Raw genomic sequence first — 18,617 nt, 5'->3', positions numbered from 1 at the left:
TTTCATAAACATCAATAAAACACATAAAGCACACAACAACCTGCCACGTCATATATGCCAAATGTGACCCGATCCGTTCAAAGAGAAAAAGAGGCCTTGAGCACTGGAAGTGCAGAGACATGCTGCTGAGCCCCGCGACCCTGCCCAGACACGGCCGGCCGGTGCTCAAGCCACACCACACCGGGTGTCTGTCTTCAGTTTACCTGGCAATAAAAAAATCGGGCCGGAGGGGCGGGGGACCTAGAAATGACTCCTGCAAAAAGGTACAAGGTACTGGCCTCTCCTCCAAATTTGGTTCCATATTTCAATGGACGCTGTCATACTGGGTCATTTTAAAATGAAACTACAAAAGAGGGACTTCCACCTGAAGTCAAAGCCATTTAAAAAACTAAGACTCTTAAACCGACCTATAAGTACCACAATTTAGTTGAATGTGATCAAATGAAATAGATATGAAGCATGACAAAAAAGTATCTGATCAGACATCACAGACATGAAATATGACAAAAATGGCATAAAAAAGATGAAGCTGTCCTTTTGCACTGCATATTAGAACTGAAACGGCGCAGTTTAAAAGCGCGCTTCTCCAACAAAAGGCACATTTAAAAAGCCTCCCCATGCGCTTTAGATCTGATGAGGGGGCTCATCGTGCTTTAATGACTATCAGTTTAATATAAAATGGGGCGAGTAAAAGCATTTAAGTCCTCTGAGTGCACTTCAAATGTAAAAGCAAAAGAGCGGCTAATTCCACAGTCGACTCTAAAAATATAAACTTGGGTGAGAGGCAGAAAACGGGAGCGCGGGTCAGAACATTCGCACCGAGTCTGTGCATTTCAAACAATACACGGGAAAGAGAAGGCACCACAGCAGCCGCTATCAATTCTACCGCACAAGGTGTGAAATGGACCACACGGTTTTGTCGACTGCTGTCGCATTCTCAGAGAGTTCGGCACCCTGACGAATGTGAGCCAGGTATTTAGTGAGAAGCGTGTAGTAAATATGGGAGTGAAGGTGAAGCAGGTGACTGAATTGGCACAACAGAAACCCAAATAAAAGCACCATCATAGGTGGACGTAGGTCGGTCGATAATGACTTTAGGTAGACGCACCCATGTCATTAGTTCTAATTGTCCGGCAGGCTGCAGACAGCGCTCTTTCCACATTTTCTGACCACCGTGCTCGGCCCCACCAAAGTGTCGGGTCCCCACCACTCCCCCAGCCGAGGACAGCGCGATGATCAGGCCACTGGAGAACGCAGAAAGATTAATACAAGTACTCCCTCTTCCTGGGCGCTCCATTCCGCCTGTCTGGTATTGATCAGACATATCCACATTAGACCAGCGATGCTTTTATGATAATCTTTCCTTGCTCCATGTAATGGCTACATTAGAGGCACCATCCCTTAGCATCTGACACCTGTTTGGTCTCTTTAGAATTACTGTTTGCATTACAACGGTGTTTAATGGCCTCTTTAGTGGGCCCGGGGTGGGGGAGGGCATGGTGGAAAACTTTCCAGAAGTTCCACCCGGAGAGAGCACTTCAAAAAGCCATCCTGGGATATCCAATGATCGAGTGATAGATGACACTGTTTTGCTTTGTCCATTATGGTCGCCACTCTTTCCCCTGTTGTTGAGCTCAGTGCTGCACAGAAGTAGGGTGTATTAGCTTAAGCGTGGACCCAGACAGCGGAGTTAAGTCCGATCGATAGGCTTCTTCTTCACCGATCGCGTCCCAATAAAGCACGGCTGTCGCCTCGGCCACGCAGCCGCAGCACTGCACGCCGGCTTTAACCCGATTACGCTTCGCTCATCGCCCTATTCCTTGGGCAGACACAACGCGAATTACTGTGTTTTGTCGGTACAAAGCGGAAGATTTGTTACTTTGCGAGCTGAAGGGGTGAGACTATAAACCCCGGGCAGGAGAGGAACAGACCACTGAAAGAAAAAAAAAAGCCACCTGGACACCATCAGTCTCACCCAAGGTAAACATCCCCGACATTCCTCCAGGCACGCTGGCCTGCACAGGTCAGGGGTCATGATGACAAACGAGTGACCCAGGAGCCCTGAGCGCTAGTGAAGTTTCTGGAATCTTTCAACGGGGACAACACTTAGCATTCAAAGGGAGGGGATCGTTACCAGGGGCTGACACCGGTGGCCCTCGGTACCAGGCCCGCCCACGGCCAACGTGGCACTGCACCAGTGAATGCGGCTGCCTTCTCCTGGCCAGCAGGCCCCAGGGGCCCTTAGGGGCCCGAGTGGCCTTGCAGTCAAATAGTCACAGCAGCTGAGTCACGCCGGCGCGCTCAGAGCGCCTCGACTACAGAGTCCTGACATCCTAATGTAAGTGTCTGTAATTTACTGTGAAGTCGTAACGCTGCATGACACTCATGAATTGAAGAGCAAACCTTTAAAGCTGTCAGAACAGCAGAAGAAAGAGAGGGATGCAAATAAATCAAAGATTCCCCCCTCCAACAAGGAGAGAAGATTGGGAACGGTAGTGATGTTTGAGAAGCGGGGGGGTTACACGCGAGAGGCGTGTAATGACAATATTTCATAGAAGTGGAATGCAGACAATGTGCTAAGCAGCACCGGTGGAGATAAAATTCCGCGCGGGAATGCGAGAGGATTCCACCTCTGCAGGTGTGAAACGACTGTCACCTCCAGCACAGAAACGTGGGACAAGACCTGGTGAGAGTGCAACCAGGGTCGGGCCAAATATGGGACAAGGGAAGTCCCACCGATTCAGCACAAAGTACGGCGCGACCCGACTAACGCACGGAACATTAATATTTATTTATTAAGGCATACAGAGCAGATGAATATTTAATATTGTACAAATACAGAGTACGCACTGCCAATACATGTCACACTAACAAAGATGTGCTTAAAATCATTTCTATAAATCATTTCTAAGAATGAAACGGAAGCTCTGACTTATGTCTAACTTATGTATAGAATCTACAACAGAGTGAATAAAAAGATTGTATTCATGGTTGGGGGTCCTAGTGAACCAGAACTGACCACTTCATCGTCGGTAACTTGAAAGCAGGTAACTGGATAAGGGCGTCTGCCAAATGCCTTAAATGTAAATCTATAATAATTCCCCTCAAGTATCTATGGTTCTGGATGATGAACGTCGGTTACTGAATCAGAACAAAAAGCAGAGAAACACAGCAACAGAATGTTCTGGTGTGTTTCCCTGAATTTGAACACATTCCATAGCGAACCTCAAGTGACATGAGACAGACCAGAAGACATGAATAACGCTCTCCGACCTGCTCTGCACCGTGTGCGGTGACTCAGTGCGGCCGCGGTGGGCGTTCTGGCGACCCCTCCACTCCGGCCTGGCTCTGACCCCACGCCCTGCCTGTTCCTTACTCCCCTTTCCAACGTGACACATTTTCCAGCGCTCTGCCCAGGACTCAGAGAGGGACATCTCCGTCCACATGCGCTCGCTCGCCGCGTGTCCGTGGGAGTCCCCCCACCAACACAAACACGTATCAGTGACAGAGGCCCGCGCCACGGGACGGTTCCAGGCCAGCGCGGCGTTCACCCTCGTCTTTGACAGCTTTGTGATCTCTTACTGGATCGAGCCACACATGTGGCAGGCCAGTGTATAACGAATGTCCCTGTCACGCTCAAAGGGAATAATTTAATTCTTAAACAGCACCTTTCATATGTGCCGTGCCCTACGTCTTCACATCAACCCGTTTTTTTTCCCATCCCGTCACGACGGACGCCGATAGGCTCTAATTTCCCACGCCGCGCTCGTCAGCTACCCTAGTCTTTGTCACCCGAGGATCCATATTGACCCAGCTTGTAAGAAGTTCGGCTGGTTGATCGAGGTGAAGGAGTTTTCTTTCTTTTTCCAGCTGGCACCGCAGCCCCACACCCTGACCTCGGACCAGCTGGTGTCAGCGCTGGACGCGGCGAGAGCCGGGCTTCTCTGGGGGGGATAACTGCGCGCACGTATGAAGGAGAGAGGGGCAGAAGATTGTTTTTCCGAGCGTGCGTGCCTCCATATTGTTTAGGTCTCGTTAAGACAGAGTTCTGTGGGGTAGGTCTCTTGCACTCACTGTCTGTTTATTTGTCTCCTTCGCATCTCCCACCCCCCACCCCTGTCCTGAAAAACAGTCCACCAGGCTCCAATTAACCACCGAATCAAATGAAGGGGTGATCCGGCTTTTGGCCTCCCTTCCATGGGCCACAGGGCCTCGGCGAGACCTTGGACTCGCGCGGAACCAGCAGGGACCGGCAGGTATGAAGGCTCAGAAGCGCCTCCCTGCATTGTATTCCTTCACCGCCAGCCGCTGCAGGTGGTTTGATGCCGTCTGCTCAAAGGAGGAAAAGGGTTAACGCGTGTCATGAGCACCGTCTCCTGATCAGGTCCCTGCTTTTTTTTTTTTTCTTTCTCGTAGGCGAGAGGAGAGAAGCGCTCGGTGGCCCCAGGCAGCGTGTGTGTGTCAGGACTTGCAGGACTGACAGCCGGCCTGAACCGCACCCGTAGCAGCGACACCGTGGCCTGCCTGACAAAAGCAGAGAGAGAGAGAGAGAGAGAGAGAAAAAAAAAGGGACAGAATCGCCGAATTGAAATGTATGTGTCCACCGTAAGTCACATACAAAATACAGACGGTACGGTGCACCGGAAAAAAAAAAAATTGCACGTGGATGTGCGCAATCTGTGTGGGGGGGTGGCAATTACCACCGAGGTGTTATTGTTTTGACCGTGACCAGCATGTCTCTGTCTGCCAGAGAAGCTTCCAGATTGACACTAACGCTCTCCCTCAGCGGAGCAGGAAACCGGGTCACAGGAGGGAGGCCTCCCTGTTCTGCCAGCGTACCCCGGGGGGTTGGAGGGGGTACAAACCCGGGCTCCTGAGCGGCGAGCAAACATCGTGCCCTGCCAATCACGGACCCTGCGCAGGCAACCGCAGTGGACCGCCCGACACTCGCGGCTAATCAAAGCCCCCGCCTTGACTAGGCAGATCGGGGCGATACGCTGAGCAGCGTGCTGTGGCGAAGGAAAAGCCGTTTGATGCACTCAATCACGCATCTTCTGACACCAAATGAGCATCGACTACCGTGGTGCTTTCCTTCCCCTCCTCTCGGATCCCGAGTGAAATCTGAAACCCAAACAGCATTCCCAGCTAAAGGGGTCGGGTGTAATTCTGCTGGAATTCGCAGTTTTAACAACGTTCACAATGAATGCTAAAAATGAACACAAATTAACATACTATAGCCAGCTAATGTGATCAACATTAAGATTTTAGGGAGAAATGTGTAAATAAATAAATAAAAATTGGCAGAATGAGGCTGTTTCAATTAAAAAAAAAAAAAAGGTCTCAATATTCCAATCCCACATGGGCACTGACACGCATTTTGGAAGCACAGCATACATCTGTTTGTGTCACAAACAATCAGTGTGATTCAAGTTGCCCTGCACGAGTGACTGGTGTTTCCCATCAGGCTACAGGACATAATTACCCATCTTGGCCATGACACCCCTGTTTAAGGGTCATACATACATACCCCCCCCCCCCTTTCCTTTTTAAAACCAGCCAGCCGTTGCTGCATCTGTGACTGGGTTCATCACATAACTGGGAGCCAAATAGGGGAAGGTGGGTGTAATGGGCTCGGGGTACAGGGGGGGAGAGGGAACAGGGGAGGAGGAGGGTCTGATGAAATTGGAAAAGCATGTGGAGATAGAAATCACTCTCCGACAGATTCAGACACTTCCTGCCACTCCACAGATGCCACAGCACTGCGAGCCACCCTCCCAGGGGAGATGATTCACCTGGAAGGGGGGCCAAGCGCTGCCAGATGTGTAGGAAGCTGCCTGGGACCCACACGCTAACACTGTCTCGATTGTGCGCGGCATATGCTTTCAGTCAAGGGTGAAAAATGCAGGCACCAGCACATGCCAAAAGTCTTTCAAGCATGGCCCACCAGTCAGCCCCGAGCTTAACGCACTGATCCTCCGAGTCAGCAGATGCATGTCACCACAGAGCAAGTCAAGGCTGGTTAAACTATAAAACAGCTAAGGGACCTCGTCCAGACACCCAACTCCGCTCAAACAAAAATACACGTCTCTGTCACTTTCTGACACTCGGCAGCGCTGGGTTCTCCATCGTCCACCTGGGCGAAGACAGGAGGAAAAGTGATATTGGGTTCCCCATTACAAAACAAATGAATTAAAAAAAAAAGAGAGAAAAATCGCAAAACTGTAAGGTAAAACACTCAGGCTGAATGATTAAAGACTACGAATTGAGCCGTGAGTCTGAACCCCACTTCATGCAAGCAGTAACTCTAAACCCGTATGCAGGTCCAGAGGTATTTCGGATTTGCCTGTGTCATTCAGACCTGTTTCGAGACTAGAGAAAGACTCCCTCTCCAGGGCATGTATTCTCCCTGTTTGCTCTTAAACACTTGGGGAGGGAGAGACAGTTTGCCAGGACTTAACCAGACCAGAATTTTCAGCTTATGGCTATGAGTCTTGACACACACACACACACACACACACACACACACACACACACAAAAATCCTCCTCACCTGGATCCGTAGCTCGCAGATGGCCACCTTTAGCAATGCTGCCTGTAAAAGTCTAGGCCCTTTTGCAAGAATGTTGATGTTACACAATGACCTCATTGTGCTGTGATGGAGCTTGTCTGAGCTGGGCTCTGTGGCGGAGTCACACCTGTTCCACCTATGCCAAAGGGCTGCAAAAGCCAAAGTTACATCAATCAGCATTTAAACTAAGGCACCTTCTATGCCTTTTCTGTCTCAGGTCCCTGCCTCCCATAAACGTTTGCCTACAGACGCTTTTATGGGTGGGGAGGGAAGATAATTCATCTGATTCCTCCTCTGGCATCAGGGACCTTAGGACGTCTTGTCTTTCAGGCACAGCCAACATAATGAAAGTGGTAAGGATCAGCATTGCCACATATCATGGAGTAGACACATAATATCTGAACATGATCCTTAGATTACCTTAATTATCAGTTTGTCTGATCATTTTTAATCATAATTATCAAAGGTAATTAGTGCAATACAATTTTGAACAGTATCTTATATTCATAATAGAAAATGATGCATGTATGATGAACCAGCTGTTATTTGACCAATTATTCATCAGAATTTTTTTTTTACTATTTTCTGGGTTAAATAAAGAACATTAGCAAATTCAGTCACAGCCACAGTCTTTTGTCCTGGAAAAACTATTTAAATCTAAATCATCTAATCCAATCTAATCAAAATAAACCAATAACACTACTACTACAATTGTTAGCATTATTATTTGATTTTATTAAGCTGTGCAGTCAGGGACAGTGACCAGTGAAATCTGGCACCAGACTCAGCTGGAATGGAGGCACCGCCCAGAGTGCCAACGCTCTCAAACTTTACTGAAAGTAAAAAAAAAAAAACCCCCAAAAACGGGGACTTGTGGAGGATCGGCTTGGGCCGACCCCCGCACTCCTGGAACATGCCACAGGAGACCCGCCAAGTTCTCAGGGTCTGCCCTCCCCTCGGTCTTCGGCTCAAATGGGCTCAGGCCAAGAAAACAGATAAAATTCTTTGCTCTTATGAGTTTCTGGTATTTCACGTCTCTTCACAAAAGGGAGTATGTAAATAAAAGCGGAGTGCTGGACGCGGTTATTTACAGTCCGCCGTCGTCCTCCTTGCAGTAAAGGGACTGAATAATGATGAGCACCAATTACAGCCGGGAAGCTTAAATATTCTGTTGTACGGCCGTGTTTGTAGCGGGGAAAGTACTCCTAAATTATAGATAACGCAGTAACTGCAAGGCCTGCCTGTCCGGAGAGTAATGCCAGCCTTATCTCTTGATCAGGCTTTACGCTACCTGACGTGAACGGGAGCGGAGGGGCTCTCAGTGCGGCTCACTGTAGTGATGATGAGAGCCAGGCTGGCCTTCACCGCGGTGCCAGCACATCATCAATACCGCTCAGACCCCCACCTCCTCACCCCCGGAGCTCTGCACATGGAAAAACACGGAGAGGTCCGTGGCGAGAAAAAACACACACACACACACACATTTATAAGTTTTCAGGTCACCTTTCAGTACATGCTTGCCTGAAGCACGTCTGTCATTAAAACAATTAATTTCACCCCGGAGCATGTGAGGTCCACCTCATTCCGAGGAATGTTTTTAAGTGACCAATGACTCGGTAACTGTGTCACAAATAAGAACGGTCCAGCCTAGCGGAGTCGTCAGCGTCCCTCCCGGTGTGGCCACACAACAGGACTCTCCCTTCCATTCGGGCATGTGTGGTCTTGCCGGGGCAGCACAATTTAAGGTTAACGAAAGATCATTTTCTCCCTCTAAACAGATGACTTCCTCCCACCTCAGCTTGTCTAGACCGTGTCACCTAAACATAATTACTGTAATTAGGTGTTTGCTCCAAAGTGAGGCAGTTGACTGTGTCAACAGACACGGTGAAGGGTGCTGCGCCTCTGGCGAGGCATTTCACGGTGGCTCGCCTGAAGCCGCAATCGTTACATTTCTCACATGAGATGCTGCACTCTTCTTTTTTCCTCCTTGTTGTGAACAAGCGCAGGAAAAAACGCCGGACTGCCGAACGACAAGCAGCAGTATTTCACCACGGTATTACCGTCACAATCGAGACGACCGCATGGGTGCCTCACTCTCCCCTGTTTAATATGAAACTGGTTGAACACTGGCTGATCGCTAAACCAAGATGAGTCGTTCTTTAATCAAGCAGCGTTTCTCTCTTCATATTTAAATGATTTAAACATAAAAATATGTAGAAAAATGTTCCCCTCGTCACATGAAAAGGTGCTTCAGGTTAAAGAAATGGGCGTCGTGGGAGCCGCTGGGTCCCCGAAGGACTTTTTGAATACTGCCCGTTTGTCGAAAAAATAATACTTAACGAAAGATGAGAACAAGAGCGAACGACTGAACGGTCACATGAGACAAAGACTGTCGTGCCGGTCCGACGGAAGAACGCGAAGTGAGGTTGGGTGCATTTAGATGGAATTAACCGACAATTCACGATAACATACACGCTCATATCCATTATTCCATCGCAGTCCAGGAAGAACGGCAATCTCTCGGAACCATTCCGAATCGGCATTCTGGAGAAAGTTGAGGTGACACTTGAGGCCGATTTCCCTAACATGGCATCAGCGAACTCGAATGATAGCATGTAGTGGGGGAGGCCAGAAAACAATATAATTAGAGTGTTATTGCAGAAGCACCGAACTGGACAACGCGAGGTCTTGTAGTAAAGACAGGTTCAAAATCTCATAAGTGACTCCCCTCGTGGGCCCCCTGGCAACCCTCCTTTTTCGGAGGAGCGGAAGGAAAATCAATAAACTCGAGCGCAATGCCTACGATGGCATTGGTAATCCAGCGTGGGCATTAATGTTTCAGAGGCTCCGCGAGCTGCCTGGCCTGCCCTGGCGCTAGGCCTCCTTGGAGGACGCCGTTGCCTCCAAAACAGAATACTCGAGCAAGGATGCTCTGCGTTTCAAGTCGGGGGGGGGGTCATTAGCAAAACGATGGCGCGTCGGACCCGTGACAAAGTCGTCAGAGGCTACTGGTACGGTGCGGTGCGGTTTCGTTGGTTCGTCTCGGGTGATGAAATCGGCTCTGGCCGGGCGGCGTAAACCGTGATTTTTGCCGTCATCTGAAACGGCTGAATGTTTCAGTATTACTTCAGGCCGGTGGCCATTTATCCACTCCTGTGCGGAAGAGAGCCGGAGTCGGGCTTCAAATGCTCTGTAAAAACTGATAAGAGGGTGGGGGTGGGTGGTTTTAGTCAAGGACAATTACCTGAAGCAGCCCTGGGAAAAAAAAAAAAAATTGGCTTAAAAAATGCAGTGTATGTCACTATGAGATAACACCGACCCTCTCGGTAATGACCACCTCCTTGTGTCAGTAACGGCGAGGCACAGCGCGATTTGGGATATCTCCCCGGCCCACGGGGAGTGGAGCGCGCTGAGTGCCGGTGCGAGGCCGGCAAAGCCCTCCTCCCTGCGCGCTGAATCATAATCGCTGAACTCTGGAGGTATTCGGGTGTTTATGCCACAATTTCCACATCGCTATCCCGTGACATTAGGGGAGCATAAATCAGCCGGGCGACGGCTCCCTTGCAGAGACTGGTACAGGGAAGAGGGAGCTGCCACTGGCTACGCCCACGGCCGCTGCCAGATGTGCACTTTAAAACCCCACCAGCATCAACTACCCTGACACCGCTAATGCCTTTGTTGATGCTAAAATATTCACCCTGCCTCCTGTTAAGACATGTGTTTTCTCCGCACCAGCGGAGAGGTGGCGAGTTTGAAAAGATGACAATCATGCAATGGTGTCGTGTGGTTGTGATATGATCATCTCGGGGAAATAACGAGGATTTGCCCACACAATAAGGGTCTCACTATTTCTTCAACTAATAAATTGTTGTTTTAAGAAAATAATTCCGATTTAAACATTTAAACATTAAGTCCTGGACGTGTTAAACCGCTACTAGGGAACCCCCCTAAGATAAGTAAATGTACATTATCTCATCACTAGTACCTGCACAGCTCACCTCTACTCAACCAACATGATCAATATACTGATCGTATAACATTATTTCACTAGGAACACCAATCACATTACCAATCACCGTAATTGTGTGCAATGGTATGACCAATGCCACATTTGTCACCATCACTATATTTGTATAGATTTGTATAGGGCAGTGGGGGCCTGGCGGGTAAGGTTGCTGGTTCGAATCCCCGTCCCCACGCGCTACTCATGGCTGCCCACTGCTCACCAAGGGTGCTGGTTAAAAGCAGAGGACACATTTCGTTGTGTCACCGTGTGCTGTGCTGCAGTGTTTCACAGTGACAATCACTTCACTTTCACTTTTTTGTTCATATCTGTTGCTTGCTCTACGAAGAAAAAAACCCCCGTAGCACCGGTCATGTTTTACTCCACGGTCAATATTAGATCAATTTAACAATCCTGTGGATGTCAGCGAGATATCCAAGGGGAGAGATAGAGGACATCAAGTGACAAATTTCACTAATATAGGCCTTTATTAGATTAGTTTGCTAATCATTGCATAGGTTTCATGTTCTGTTTTGCTATAGAGTTCTTTGCACGTACATTTACACTTGAATCTCTGAACTTTATTCTTGGACCTTATGTCTGAGATATGTGGAGGATATATTACACTTATTTTAAGTATTATTTAAATCTCACCACAAAAACAGCCGGCTTGCGATGTGAGGACATTTCAGATATTTCATATCAGCCGATTTAGCGTGCGAGCATCAAAATTGTTAACGTGCAAAAACGTGCATTTTGGATCTAAATTAATTCTCTGCTGCAAATGTTTAGTTTGACAGGACATTTCACTTTACGCTTTATTAAATTCAGACAAGTCACCGCTGGTCGACGTCAGTGTCACCTTGGTCAAAGGATGTCACTTCCTCTCTGGCCTTAGAATCGCACTAATTCCACGTGATGGAAACGTAAGGAAAATTTTATTTCTTGAAAAAAAACCCACTTACTCCCGTCGTGTCCCCGAGCGAGACACTTAACCCTGAGTGTCTCCTGGGGGGACTGTCCCTGTCACTACTGGTTGTAAGACGCTCTGGATAATGGCGTCTGATAAATGCCGTAAATGTAAAATGTCAATCAATGTGACACTAGGTTCTAATTTTTTTATACGTTACTGAGCATTAAAGAAATTTTCTTTGGTGAATTAAGAAAGTTAATCTGTTTTTTTTTTTGTTCATGCTAGTTCCCGTCCCCAAATCCAGGACCCGCGACGCGCACCTACAGGGTGACTTACCGACGCCATCCCGCACCTCTGGGCGCCACTTGGTCACACTATAGGCCGCTGTGCCGGCGCGTTTTGTCGCACGTTTGGTCCTCTCGGCGTCCGGCGGAAACGGGCGCGACGATTTGTCGCAAGCCGAGAGCGGCGCGCGCTCATTAACGCGACACAGGTGACACGCGCGCGCTCCCGCGGGCTCTGCGTGACAGGAGGCCAATCAGACGCCGCGGGCTGTCCCTCCTGTCCCGGCCTTATGGATTATGAAGGCGTGGACGATACATGGAGTTGGTTCGATCCGACCTGATTTACTGTCACCAACCAGACCCCAGGAAGAAAAAGACGACTTTGACGAGGCTTGTGACACGCTTTATTGGAGAGAGCAGCATCTCAAGTGCTTTAATGGTGAAAGTAAGCCATTTTCTCTACATAAACCCAGCATTCACTGGCAAATCTTAAAATGTGTGTGTGTGTGTGTGTGTGTGTATAAACTGGCCTTCCAAGTTGCTTTGACATCCTTTACTCATCAAAACTACCGACTCCTGCTTTTTGTACTTTCATGTGTGTCATTTACTTTGACAGTGAGGGGAGGGGATCCCGGTGTTTTCCCTCAAGCGACGGATCTGGCAAGCCACGTTTATTTATGGTCTAAGAACCTCGAGAAAAGAACCTCCAGATGATTGCTGCATACACCGTGTACGATTTCCCGTCTTGCACGCTTGACTGTCGGTGTTGTTTGAGGTCGTGCACTTGTGCAAAAATCACAGATTAAAGATTGAGAAATTTTATTTCTCTACGAGAAACAACACTCGTCAATACCGTGGCACACTGACGGGATTTGATGGGATTTTAGTTAGTAATATAAAGCAGCATGAAATAGTTTTGTTTAGCGTAAAGCGCACAACCTCCTCTGCACAATGAAAGTCTGTTTCCAGAGATTTATTTCTAAAAGTTTATTTCTCGACATCACCTTTATTTTAGGTTACACTTTTAATCTGTATAACTATTTATTTCCCGACCCACAGTAACATGTTTTTTTTTTTTTCTTCTTTTTTTGTGTCGGTTTCAATTACAGATCTTTGATGTGGTGAGGGATGCTTTGCTCTGCCTCCTTCTGTCTTTGTCTTTCTCTCGCACTTTCCCCCTCTTTCGCTCCCGTCCTCCCTCCCTCTCGCTTTCCCCATCTCGCTCACACACATGTACACACAAACAAAGCCTGGCCAATAACGGAGGTGCTGTTAGGTCTTGCACCAGTGCCCATTCCTCAGTGACAGTATTGATTGCTCAGCCATAGACACTGTAATTTCTATCTGTAGTTCCTGCCTGAACTCCCTGTGCGGTGATTTCTTCCCCCTCGGGCACCTCGCTCTTCCGCCACAGCATAGTGCACTCTTTCTGGCTCCGCAGTTATTGCTTTTTCTTTTTTTTTTTTTTTTTTTTTTACCTCCTACAACCCCCTCCATGTGCTCCTGTTCAGGGATGTGCTCGTCGATGCCTTCTTCAGATCGAGGAGCGGTGTCAGGGACGGACGCGGCTAACACACAGAGCAGACGCTGGGGCACGTTTAGGCACCGGCTCCCTCCTACTGAATATGTCCTGTGATCCATCTCGCGAGTCTGACAGTTGTAATTAAAAGGCAAACAGATTTCTCCCTGGGCACCGACAACCATCATGGGGTGATTAATTGTACTTCCTAAAAAGGGGGGAAAAAACTTGGCATAAATCTAGAACAATTGTTGTTATTATGTTATTTTACTCTGATCACTCATAACTTTATTGATTTGGTTTTGCTTTGGTTGCCAGAACAGCCCTGACTCTTCAAGGCATGGACTCCGATGGACCTCTGGACGAATGCTGCGGTCTGTGGCACCAAGCCGTCAAGTAAGTTGTGAGGTGGTGCCTTCGAGGATCCAGCGCATCCCACAGATGCTCGATTTTATTGAGATCTGGAGAATTTCGAGGCCAAACTAGTTGTTGTGTTCCTCAAACCATTTTTTTTTTTGGTGGCGCAGAGCACAATATTCTGAAGGGGTGGACGGGGCCAGCAACAATGTTTAGGAGGGTGTCAAAGTAAAGTCCACAAGAAAGCAGTACTCAAGGTTTCCCAGCAGAACATCGCCCAAAGATTCCAACAGCTTGCCTTCTCATGTCTTCCATGTCTTCCCCGGGGATGAGAAGTGAATGTCACATGTGATACACAGCAGCACAGCACACGGTGCACACAGTAAAATGTGTCTGCATTTAACCCATCACCCTGAGTGAACAGTGGGCAGCCATGACAGGTGCCCGGGGAGCAGTGTGGGGGGACGGTGCTTTGCTCAGTGGCACCTCAGAGGCACCTTGGCGGATCGGGATTCGAACCGGCAACCTTCTGATTACAGGGCCGCTTCCTTAACCGCTAGGCCACCACTGCCCAGACGCACAAGCACCACATCCACACATAAAAGGAACCATTGCTCCATGGTCCATTTTTGATACCCACATGGTCATTGTAGGCATGTGGACACGGGTCAGCTACACAGCTCTATATGCAACAGACTGATGTTGCATTGCGTGTTCTGAGAACGTACAGTACAGGGTGGTAGTAGCCTAGTGGGTAACACACTCGCCTATGAACCAGAAGACCCGGGTTCGAATCCCACTTACTACCATTGTGTCCCTGAGCAAGACACTTAACCCTAAGTTGCTCCAGGGAGACTGTCCCTGTAACTACTGATTGTAAGTGGATAAGGGCGTCTGATAAATGCTGTAAATGTACAGTAACTCTTCTCTGGCTGCCCATGACTTATGTTGCCAGTTTTCCTTCCTTGGACCACATTTGGTAGGACCTGACCACTGCAGACCAGAAACACCCCACCTGATCTGCAGTTTTGGAAATGTTATGACCCAGCCAGCTAGTCGTCACAATTAGGTCTGGGTCAAATTTGGTTAAATCCTCACACTTGCCAATTTCTTCTGCCTTCCAGGACAAAATGTGAGCTCGTCTGGTGGCAGTGTAATGAGACAACCAGTTTTATTCCCTCCACCTGTCTGTGATGTTAATAATATGGCCGATTGGTTTCTCTCTTGCCGTGATTGCTTCTAGTCTCCGGACCATCCTGGCTTGGTTAAGCCAGTTTATTTAATGAATCCGGGTGTAGATAGATGTGTTGGTGAGGCCTGACCTTTCCAAGGCTGGGAAATGGTCATCACCAGCACAGGTCTGCAGCATCAAGACGGGAGGAGAAGGAGTGTGGCTAATCTCCCCCGACAAAAGGAATGCCACCACCGGCCCCAGCCACCGTCCGCGAGCCGTCCGCAGCTGGTGGGACTACAGTGGTAATTGGGGGCTTTGGAGGCAGCACAGGCATGCAAACATCTCCGGCTTTTTTGCTCGGCTAACCTTCTGCTCCGCTTCCATTCCCCGCACCAATCCCCTCATTCCACCTGAGCGCCACGTGTGCAGCCGCCGTGTGCCCTCGCCTGTCCCCCCCCCCCTCCCCCACAGTCCCTCTCGCAGGGCCGCGCTACGCTCCCGCACCCCCGGCCCTCATCGCTCTGATTAGAGGATGGCTCTCACCGGCATGTCACGTACTGTACATCACAGGAGATCAGCGAGCCGGCCCGGAAAGTCAGATGACACCGAGCACATGCATGGCGCGCTCGCTCTCCCCCAGCGTGGCTGCTCACAATACCAGGGGGCGAGCGAGGCAGAGAGGGAAGAGCGTGCTCACGGCGGAGGCAAATGCCGGAGACAGAAGAAATGTGCTTTGATTCTTGTCTGAGGGAAACGTTCGGTCTTTTCAGTCCTCGGACCTGTTGATCCCTCGGTTCAAAGAGGGCAGATGAATTTGCCTAAGAATTCAAAAGAACTCGGGGACGTACACAACATCCTCCTGAGCAGACGTGTGATTGAAAATATGACCTTTTTGCCGCATTCTGCATGTCAGAAAAGTTTTAATTGGGTCGTTTTCAGCTTTTCCACCATTTTTCCACAGAACACATTTTCAGAGCCTCCATTTTGCAGCACTTGCCCATAAATTACGGAGCTCTTCCTAATGCCCCCCCCCCACTCTCTCTTGACTTTCGCCCTTGAACCCCTTGAGGGTCGAAAAACCTGAGGGAGCACATGACACGCACTGAGTGGCCCTCCTTCACAGCCCCACACACGGCGTTTCCGGCATGCCTGGCCACCGAGGAAGTCCCAGTTCCTGAAGCCATCACTCTTGGCTCCCACAGGTCAGGCGTAAATGTGACTTATGGTCAGCGATAGGCCGCGGAATAATGCTGCGGCGACGCGGCCCTGTGTTTTCACAAGGCTAAAAGCAACACTTCTGCAGTGGTAGGTGGCGGGGCGAATGTGTTTTCTTTGCTCCATACCACCCCATCTGAAGGAAGTCTTTGTTGGTTTTCCAAATGAGGAGCCATTTTACATGAGCAAGTAGCTGCAGCTTGACATTAAAACCCAAGTTTGGCTCTGGGAAGAGTACTTTCATGCACGCAGTCTCAAGCACACAGGCTCTTAATGAATTTGGACAGACTTTCAAGCTGTTTGCCCCCTTATGTAAGGTTAGTCAAATATATTAATTCACCACCTGTGGATTGGAAAATCAATAGAACCACCAACATCACAGATGTTTTTTCATTTTTTTTATTCAAGGCGACGTCTGGTCCCCACCCCCCACCGTGTTCAATAATCTCCATGAAAAACCAGCTAAACAACCACTTAATGCAGGGTGAAGAAAAAGAAGAAGAAGCAACGGCAGGCACCTGAGAAAAGACTTATAAGATGGTTGACAAACTGGTATGCTATCAAACATAAACCTGATAGATGGATACACCTATAATTGTTTCCGCTCCCTTTCTGAGTGGGTATACAGTGTGAGGTCAGGTGATTTAGGCTCAGGAAGTGAGGGACCAGCTGGTTGGAAGTGTGTCTGAATAGCACAAGGGAATTTAAAATATATATATATCTCTCTCTCTCCACACATCCCGACCAGTGCTAAATGCAGTGCCCCCTTTCATGTAGAATATAAGGTCATGCTCGTGCAGATTGCAGGGAGGAGGGACCTGCAAGACATTGTCTTGTGAAAAAGCACCTTTGCCCCTTTTTCTCTACGGTTCCGTGCTGGGTCTTTTGGAACACCCTGAGGGCACAGCATTGCCCGACTGCGTCTAGCCAGACCATGGTGTCAGATGGCTGGAAGCCTTTTTAAAATGTATGTTTCAGAAGGGGAGAAATCAATAGGATGAACCAGAGAACACACGGCTATGAAATGTGAGCTCCCAATATTTACTCCCATTTATTCCCCTTTAATATAAGTGAAAAAAAGATGATACGTTAACATTTTTGTCATATTTTTTATTGGGCAAACAATTGGATCAAATTGCAATTCATTTTTATGCTCGTTTAGTATTAATTCTGAGCTCTGGGACAATGCAATTAAACATGAAATCAAAGTTGAAATGAGTCAAATTCGTTTTTGTAAATGCACATTGTGACACTGAACAAAAGAACAGGCGAAAGAGCTTTGAGGGCTGCCCAGTAGCACAAAGGCTGATAGTGATATTGTGCTGACCCTTTGCATTGTGGGGTCATTGCGGGGAATTATAGCGCTGGCTGTCAAGCTGCAGCACACATTTTTGCCCCAGAGGAACGACAAATTCGCTGCCCACCCCCCCAGTACGCTGCCAAGGGATTTGCTCATTGTGGTTATGGGCTTGTCACAGCCCTTGAGGCACAAGGGGAGAGAAATTACAAGCAGCATCAGAGCTTAGCCACTGAACAAGAGTGGCAAACATTGATGGCCAGCCAGACCCTTGGCTACTGCATCTCTAATGTGCTCAGATTACACTGGTGTAGGCACAGTCAGTGGTTCCAGGGTCCATGTAGAGTTTCACATAATATGTTTAATTTATAATATTATGGTTAATATGTGTATGTGTGTAATATTCTATGTCCTATATTATAAGCAGTGTTGTGTCAGTTCACACAGAAAAATAAAGAAAATTAAAAAATGTATTACTTCACATTCATTTGTTCTTTTAACCTCTTCTTTCTGTCTAAGACTATGCTTGATTGTTCATAAAATGGAATCAAAAACGTGCTTCTGACACAACTGATGATAAATTTCAAATGTTTTTTGAATGCACAAGCAGGCAATGTGCAGAATGAATCGGTCAAAGGGCACAGAGCGGCATGTGTCTATCAAGGTGTCATGAGACACCAAGCATCTTCATAATTTTGTAAATGATTCATTCATACAGATTAATGAATTCTTTAATGAACGGTGTTCATGCACAGCTCTGCTTGCAAGTATATATACTTTATGATCAACTTTATGATACATTTCCATCTAATGATACCCTGTGGTACCATTGGAGAACCATCAGTCACTTACTCCCATTATTCTATTTCAATGATGAGCCATTACAGCCTTTCTGATTTTAACGTCATTGCTGAAGGTTGAAGGAATATGGAGATGAAGCTCTCCCCTTCATCAAACGTGGGCTCCTGGTCGAGAAGGACTTGTCTAGAATCGGGGGCTCCCTATCTGCACTCTGATCACACGCTGACACCACACCACTTCAAAGCTAGTTCTTTTGATGTTAGCCATCAATATGCATTTCATCCCGCACAACTTGGTTTAAAACATTCCACTCGCTTGATTTTTTTTTCTCCCCCCCAAGTAATTGCCTTCAGAGTCAATTAGTGCAAATTATTTGAGACCATTCTGGTAGCAGAAGCCTAAATGCCTGCAAAAGGAGCAGGTTTTCACTGTGGTGCAATAATAAAAGTTTTTTTTTTTTTTTTTTAATCTTTGCTATCAGGCTCTA

At 47.9% G+C, this 18,617-nt stretch overlaps 1 long non-coding RNA gene across 1 annotated transcript; it reads left to right on the top strand.

Annotated features, from left to right (window-relative positions):
* Nucleotides 1–6,751: 6,751 nt before the first annotated feature.
* Nucleotides 6,752–16,622, top strand: LOC114766314 (uncharacterized). Its single transcript, XR_003742775.1, has 3 exons — nucleotides 6,752–6,920; nucleotides 13,605–13,682; nucleotides 16,441–16,622. It is a non-coding gene; the product is annotated as an uncharacterized LOC114766314 (long non-coding RNA).
* The last annotated feature ends 1,995 nt before the right edge of the window (nucleotides 16,623–18,617 follow it).

This window comes from Denticeps clupeoides, chromosome 16 (genome assembly GCF_900700375.1).
Source record: "Denticeps clupeoides chromosome 16, fDenClu1.1, whole genome shotgun sequence".
NCBI classification, from domain to species: Eukaryota; Metazoa; Chordata; class Actinopteri; order Clupeiformes; family Denticipitidae; genus Denticeps; species Denticeps clupeoides.
This window is presented reverse-complemented; position numbering and strand designations above follow the sequence as displayed.